Genomic DNA, 7,448 nt, shown 5'->3' with positions numbered 1-7,448 from the left:
AAGAGAGAAGCTGCAGGCGAAAAGTTCCCCGAGGAACCGCTCCACGGGCCTCGGGCTCTGGCGGTCCCGGCCGGCTGGTGAGGATTCCCCTCGAGAGGAATTAAGACGCTCGAGGGGGAGAAGTCTTGCGTCCTCCTAGGCGAGGGGCCCCTGAAGCATGTCTGCGATCCCCTCGCCGGGGCCGGCTTCTTATAGAGGCAGTGAGGAGGGTCGCCATGGAGTGAGCCATCCAGCCAGGAAGACCCGGCGCGGTGCGCTCCCGCGAACAATGCGCCCTTGCGCAAAAGAGACGCATCACAGCCCGACGGGGGGGGGGGGGAGAAAAGAGCCTTTTGACGGGCCGCTCCCCTTCCCGTCAGATTAAATTCCAGGAGACCCGAGATACCGAAATCCTCTTTCTGGAGGAAGGGAGGCTACTTAATGCTTGTCACTCAACTCCCCCGGCCCCTCACCCCACCCCACCCCAGGACGGGTCCGCGGCCAGTCATTCGCTCCGAGGGATCTCTCGCCAGGCGCTTTTCTCCGACGTTCATGACCAAAGCGAAGAAGGAGCAGGATTCAGAGGGACTTAGAGGCAGGCTGGTCGGTCACAAGGATGGAAGGGCTGGAGAGCAGAACCCGGCTGGGGATCGCCCCTGGCCGTGATCCTCATCCTCAGCGACTGCTGCTGCTGCGCCATCCCGCAGGGATCGCCTCTCTCCGTGGGACTCCAGTAGCTAGCCGCACTTGGCCGCCGAGGCTTTGCGGTGGCTTCGTTCCTCCTCTCCGGAGTCGTTTGGCTGCCGCTGGCCAGACGTCATCCCCCCGCTTGGGCTTGGCCTGAAGAGTCCTCAGCGCCTCCTTTCATCCCGCGGTGGCGGAGGGAGAGAGAAGCAGCAGCAGATGGAGCGAATTAAGCCTGCTGCCTGCCACTCGCGCACTCAGCTCGGACGGCTCCAGCCTGAGACACAGCCGCTGGGGAGTGCAGAGACGTGGGGGCATCGGGAGGGCGAAGAGAGCCGGGATGTGGTCCTCAAAAGGTGCGCTTAACGATGGGCTCCCCGTCCTGCGCGGGATTGATGCTGTCAACCACCCCAAATGGCTGAGGTTATCCTTGAAACGATACAAACACCCCACACGCGACAAACCCCCTGTAGGGTAGGTAGGGTCACACGCTTTCTCGATCGCAGAACACTCTGCTCTACCTGTCTGGACTGTAATAGGCCACGGCCAAAGCCATTCCACTTCCTTCTGCCTGAGAAGTTCTGTGCCACAAGAAAGCTTGTAGAGAAGCCCTGCCAATACGGCTCCGCCAATAATACGTCGTTTATACAAGTATCCATGAGAAACACTTTTAAAATTACCCAGAGATCTCTGCCACCCATCCACCCTCCATATACACTCTTTCTTGCTCGTCTTTCTGTGCATATGGGCCGGTTTAGCTCAAGCATGCAAGCACATCACTTGACTGCTGCAGCATCAAGGAACAACTTGCACGTGCGAATGATGCACAACAGATGTAAGGGCACGGATTAAACATATATGTTGCACCTCACAACTCCTGAATGCCATGCTTTTTTCGATGGAGTCAGTGGACACATTCACTTGACAGTCACCAAGTGTACAGAATTCAAGTGCAGAGCAAGGAAGTGATGGCTCTGTGTGTGTGTGCGTGACACAGCTGCAGATGACCGGCAGATGAATGTATGGTCACCACTGAAAAGCATTTGCATCTGCTATTCGAAAGTTCTGTCCATGGTGTTCCATCTCTAGACACATTGGTCATCTCTTGATCTTGCAGTCAAGTAATGACCATGTATGTGTGAACAAAACCTACATCACTCCAATACAGATTTCCTGCCTGTCTATTCCACCGTTTTCCCCATCCACATCTCCACGTGCACTGCACATGCTTCTAATCTAGAGTGTGGCGCTAAGCATATCGAGGACCACGCTTTTCACGGGTGTAAATCCACCTGCACATTAGTCTCCATCTGGATAATAAATGGGTTGACGTGGGTGGGTGTTGTTCTTCTGGAACCAACAGGGGTAAGTTTTCTAGACTGGTGGAAGCATCCCTCTCACAGTCAGGCCCTGACTGGTATAATTCAAGTCAGCAAAAGTTAATGGAACCGCACAGTATTTGGCTGCTTCACAAATATTTATTCTTCAGTCATTTTACCAGGGTTTTTACCATGCAATGTATTTGACAATCCATATTTAACTCATCCACACAACAAACCTTCAGGGTAGGTTTCTGATATTCCAATTTACAGAGGGAGAACTGAGACGAATAGATAACAGCTTGCCTCTGGCCACCAGGGGCAAGCAGAAACTAACACAGGGCTCCTTGAACCAAAACAAAAAAAGTACGTCTGGGAAGATATCAGGAAGAAATCAAACCCTGCTGTATCCCAAGCAAGGTCAGGAAAGCAGCCACAAGTCTCATGCAGAACATAATCTACTGGGAAGTTCTACAATTGTGCTTTTGCACAGCTTTTGCTAATTTCAGTTGCGCAGGAGAAGTTCCTGGTGGATTGTGTGTAATGTCAGGAGTCATCGAGAAGCTAATTTCTCATAAGATGTCAGTGGGTGTAATGAAGGCTTGGTAGCCATTTTAAAAATGAACAGCTTTGTGTGTGTGTTTGCATGGAGAAATGACAGGGAGAGTATTGCTTAATCCTTCCCTGCCTGCCTGTTTTCCATTGCAACTCTCCCCAGCTGACTTCTTCTCACTTACACACATCCAGCTGTTGCATGGCTACCCTTGCCAGGTTCTCCATAGGACTGAGAAGTCAGAACATCCACTGGGTTTGGAGGCCTTAGTTATGCAGCAATTTATATAAATCTTGTTTCCACAAATGTCAGTGGCAAAACCTCCCTTGGTGCTTGCAGGTACTAAGATAGGGCTTTTTTTGGTAGGTCGGTGCGTGATCGACGCAATTTACTTGTTTTCTCTGGACGGGATGAGGACAAACAAATAGCTAGAAATTTGCCAAATTCTCCAAGTCTAAGAGCTGGTTCTAGTGGATCTGTGTCCCCCTAAACATATACTGTTTTTAAAACTTGTTGAATTTTGTCTAATTAACAGTGGGAGGGGAGAATTCACCAAACTAGGCCTGTATATAAAGTTGGCACCCAGCAGGGTGAAGTGTATATACATGAACACTCTACCAAAAGCCTATGTAATTAAAAAAAAAAAAAAATCACACACAGCCAAACCCTTCTCAAATAAGGGAGAAAAAGATAATTATTTGGCCATTCCAAAAATATTATTATTACATTTCTATACTGCCCCATAGCTGAAGCTCTAGTAGTACGATTCAGAAACACACAATTTCCACTAACATAAAAACCACACCACAGTAAAGCCCAATGCATTTGTGATGCAGGTAATGAGGAAAGCACAAAGCACTCACTCGTGTAAGCATTTTATGTGGTCTTTAAATGCGTCTGCCAGTTCATATATATGCAGAGTTAGTATGTGAGTGGCACACTAATGCTGCATGCATATGGGCCAGTGTATAAGTGCATTTAAATGTGGTAGGGACCACACGGAGTGCTTACATGAGTAACCATTTTTCCTATGGTCTGCAGCATGTTTATGTCAAGCCTAATAATCCCACCCACCCTTAGTAGGGTGTAAAAGTATTTACAATTTATTTAGGGCCAGAAATACGCCAGGTGCTGTACAGTCAGGCTGCTCTGAAGTCCACTGGACTCAGGCTACCTAACTGTATGTAAGATTACAGCCTCACCATCTATACTGGATGGAGAAGATGGAAAGACAGAGAACTCAGGCGCTGGCACTGAGTAGAGGTAAAGAGGCATTCAGGACTTGGCTAACGATCCAAGGAATAGGTGGGGTATGATTTGGAGAAACCAAGCAGAGAAATCGGGAACATGCTTTTTTCCTTTGGTGGGGGAAGAAATGGACAGTAAGGCTGCAATCCTGAACACACTTACCTGAGAGTAAGCCCACTGAACTCAATGGGACTTACTTCTGAGTAGACATGCATAAGATTGCACTGTAAGTCTGTCTTCCCCATGCACCTCCCTTATCTATAGAGCTGCTGCAAATTTTACAGGGCAAAATGAAGCTACTGATCTGAGTTGAATGTATTTACTTAACTGCTGTTCAGTTTATTTATTTGGATTTAGAGCCTGCCCTATCCCAAGGGCTCAGAATAGGTTTCATAAGCGTTTACATTAGGACTATTTCCATGAATATGATTTTCTCCAGAATGTTACCCGCCCTCCTCTAAGGTCACATGCAGTAGGTGAGAAATGGGGGCCCACAGAATGGTCTGAAGACCAGGAGGCAGTTCTACTGCTACGGCTAAGCAGGTCTGAACCTGTGAGCTCCTTGGATGGGAGATAACTGTGAATTCTATGTGCGCCCCACTAGCCACCACAGAGGAAGACTTGGGGGATATGCCAATTTAATGAGTAGGATTTTTTTTTAAAATCAAGAATAATGGAACTGAGATTTCCTCCACATGGACTGTCCATACAGTGGGTTGGATACAGAGTTAGTCATGCTTACAGTAGACCTACTGAAATCAATGGCATGTAAGTAAACATAAGCTCCAATGATTTCAGCGGGTCTCCTCTAAGCATGACTTTGCCATTCTTTGCCCTATTTTAACCCAAATGCAATCCCTTTTTTGTCACTACCTTAATAACCCCCTCCTCCGTTTTAGTCCGGGCATTCCTTATGGACAGTCCCCATGTAGGAAGCAATGGAATCTTAATGGTGTCCATACATTCCAATTCTTTAGAAGAATGCTCAGAAAATATTTGAGAGAGAGAGAGAGAGAGAGAGGCCACCGATTGTCTTGCCACTGGTTGTGTGTGACTGCAGAAAGCAAATTAGCCAACTTTTTGGAGAAATGGTTCACGGATGTAACAAGTGGCTATAGCTCCAAACCTGAATACAGTCTCCCTTGATGTCCTTTATGCATTTATCTCCCTTTCTGAACATGTATGTTATGCCACCTCTCTCCCTCTCCCTCAAAACCCACTTTTCCCACAAATCCCTACTCCAACTGTAACTAAGCTTCATAAGGTAATTACCACTGGCTGTACTTCCTACATTTTACAATTCCCCCCTCCCATATATAACTGTAACTGAGCATCACACTTCATGCATCTGATGAAGTGGGCTGTATTCCAAGAATGCTTAGGCCATAATAAATGTATTCGACTTTAAGGTGCCACAAGACTTTTTTGTTGTTTAAGCGTAAGCATATCTAATTCTGCTCACCTTCATCCTTTGCTACCCTTGCCTCTCCTTTCCCCTCCCTCCCTTGTGTTCTCTAGTCTTTTTAGATGGGCAGCTCCTTTAGGGGCAAGGTAGGCACCTATACCTTGCTTCTGTAAAGGCAAAATCCTATCCACACTGATGTATAAACAAAACTAACCAACACCTGTCATAATCATGGAGGATCATGTCATTCTTTGCCTTTGAAACACCCCCCCCCCCCCAAGGCAAAAGCTAACCTCTTGGTTGGTAGAATCCCTAGCCCAGGGATTGCAATAAGCCCGCAGAAGCTTTTTTGGGAGAGGCATGAGGGATGGAAATGGACTAGAGAGATAAATACGTGTTTAACTGTTGTTGCTTTCCGTGGTCAGTAAAACCAACTCCCGAATTCAGTGCCAAATCTGGCCAGCAGGGGCTGTTGCAGGATTGGCTATTCATTATGATATTAAATTTATAGTGGCCCGTCATGCCTTGGATGAGCAGAGAATAGAACAGTGACCGCGGGCCCTGACAAAAGCCTGAATTACAACTGCGTGCCATAGTCTATCGTCCCCTTAAATGAAGAAATGTGGCTTTCCTTAGGGGGCTTTGGGGATGAAGCGGTGGAGGAGAGGGAGGTAAGGGGGCACTTAATCCCATCTTTGCTTGTTGTTCCCTCATCCAAACGCCACACCTCCCAATTTCCCCATCACATTTAAAAATTGTAAAAAGCAGAAGAAAACTCCACTGTCTGCCCCCAGCCGATCTTCTAGCATGCTGCCTGTTGCCTCCAGAGGTGGCATTAACAAAGGCTTCAGCAGTATGTGAACCGAGAACTACCAGAATACAAGCTGGGTTTCGAAGAGGCAGAGGAACTAGAGATCAAATCGCCAACATTCGCTGGATCATGGAGAAAGCAAGAGAATTCCAGAAAAACGTCTATTTCTGCTTCATTGACTACGCTAAAGCCTTTGATTGTGTGAATCACAACAAACTCTGGCAAATTCTTAAAGAGATGGGAGTACCTGACCATCTTACCTGTCTCCTGGGAAACCTGTACGAGGGTCAAGAAGCAACAGTAAGAACCAGACATGGAACAACCGATTGGTTCAAAATTGGGAAAGGAGTACGACATGGCCGTATATTGTCGCCCTGCTTATTTAACTTATATGTAGAGTACATCATGAGAAACGCCGGGTTGGATGAATCACAGGTCAGAATTAAGATTGCCGGGAGAATTATCAACAACCTCAGATATGCAGACGATACCACCCTAATGGCAGAAAGCAAAGAGGATCTAAACAGCCTCTTGTTGAGGGTGAAAGAGGAGAGTGCAAAAGCTGGTTTGAAACTCAACATTAAAAAAACGAAGATCATGGCATCTGGCCCCATCACTTCCTGGCATATAGAAGGGGAAGAAATGGAAGCAGTGACAGATTTTATTTTCTTGGGCTCCAAGATCACCGCAGATGGTGACTGTAGCTATGAAATTAAAAGACACTTGCTCCTTGGGAGGAAAGCTGTGGCAAACCTAGACAGCATAGTAAGAAGCAGAGACATCACCTTGCCAACAAAGGTTCGTATAATCAAAGCTATGGTTTTCCCAGTAGCAACGTATGGCTGTGAGAACTGGAGTATAAGGAAGGCTGAGCTCTGAAGAATTGATGCTTTCGAGCTGTGGTGCTGGAGAAGACTCAAACGAGTCCCGTGGACTGCAAGGAGGTCAAATCAGTCCATCCTAAAGGAAATCAACCCTGAGTGCTCATTGGAAGGACAGATACTGAAGCTGAAGCTCAAATATTTTGGCCACCTAATGCCAAAGATTGAAGGCAAAAGGAGATGGGGACGGCAGAGGATGAGATGGCTAGATAGCATCACCAATGCAATGAATATGAACTTGAGCACGCTCCGGGTGAGAGCGGAGGACAGGAAGGCCTGGCGTGCTAAGGTCCATGGGGTCAAAAAGAGTCAGACATGACTTAACGACTGAACAACAACAACAGGCAGGAGGGGCAGTCAGTGGGTGCCCCCCCCCACATCTGCTAGCCCAGGAGCCATTGCCACTTATGGCAAATGACACCTTTGGGAGGCACGACATTTTCCACACAGTACAACACCCTTCCCACCCACCCCGGCTTGGATTAATTCACTGAAATGTATTTATAGCTCAAGCCAGCCAAGATGCTACGAGGTGTCTCCCAACTTTTTAACGAAGTGAAATCATGGC

The sequence above is a fragment of the Heloderma suspectum genome, chromosome 2 (assembly GCF_057233095.1).
Source record: "Heloderma suspectum isolate Gila_16-S chromosome 2, 16-S_ref, whole genome shotgun sequence".
NCBI classification, from domain to species: Eukaryota; Metazoa; Chordata; class Lepidosauria; order Squamata; family Helodermatidae; genus Heloderma; species Heloderma suspectum.
Note: the sequence above shows the minus strand (reverse complement) of the source record.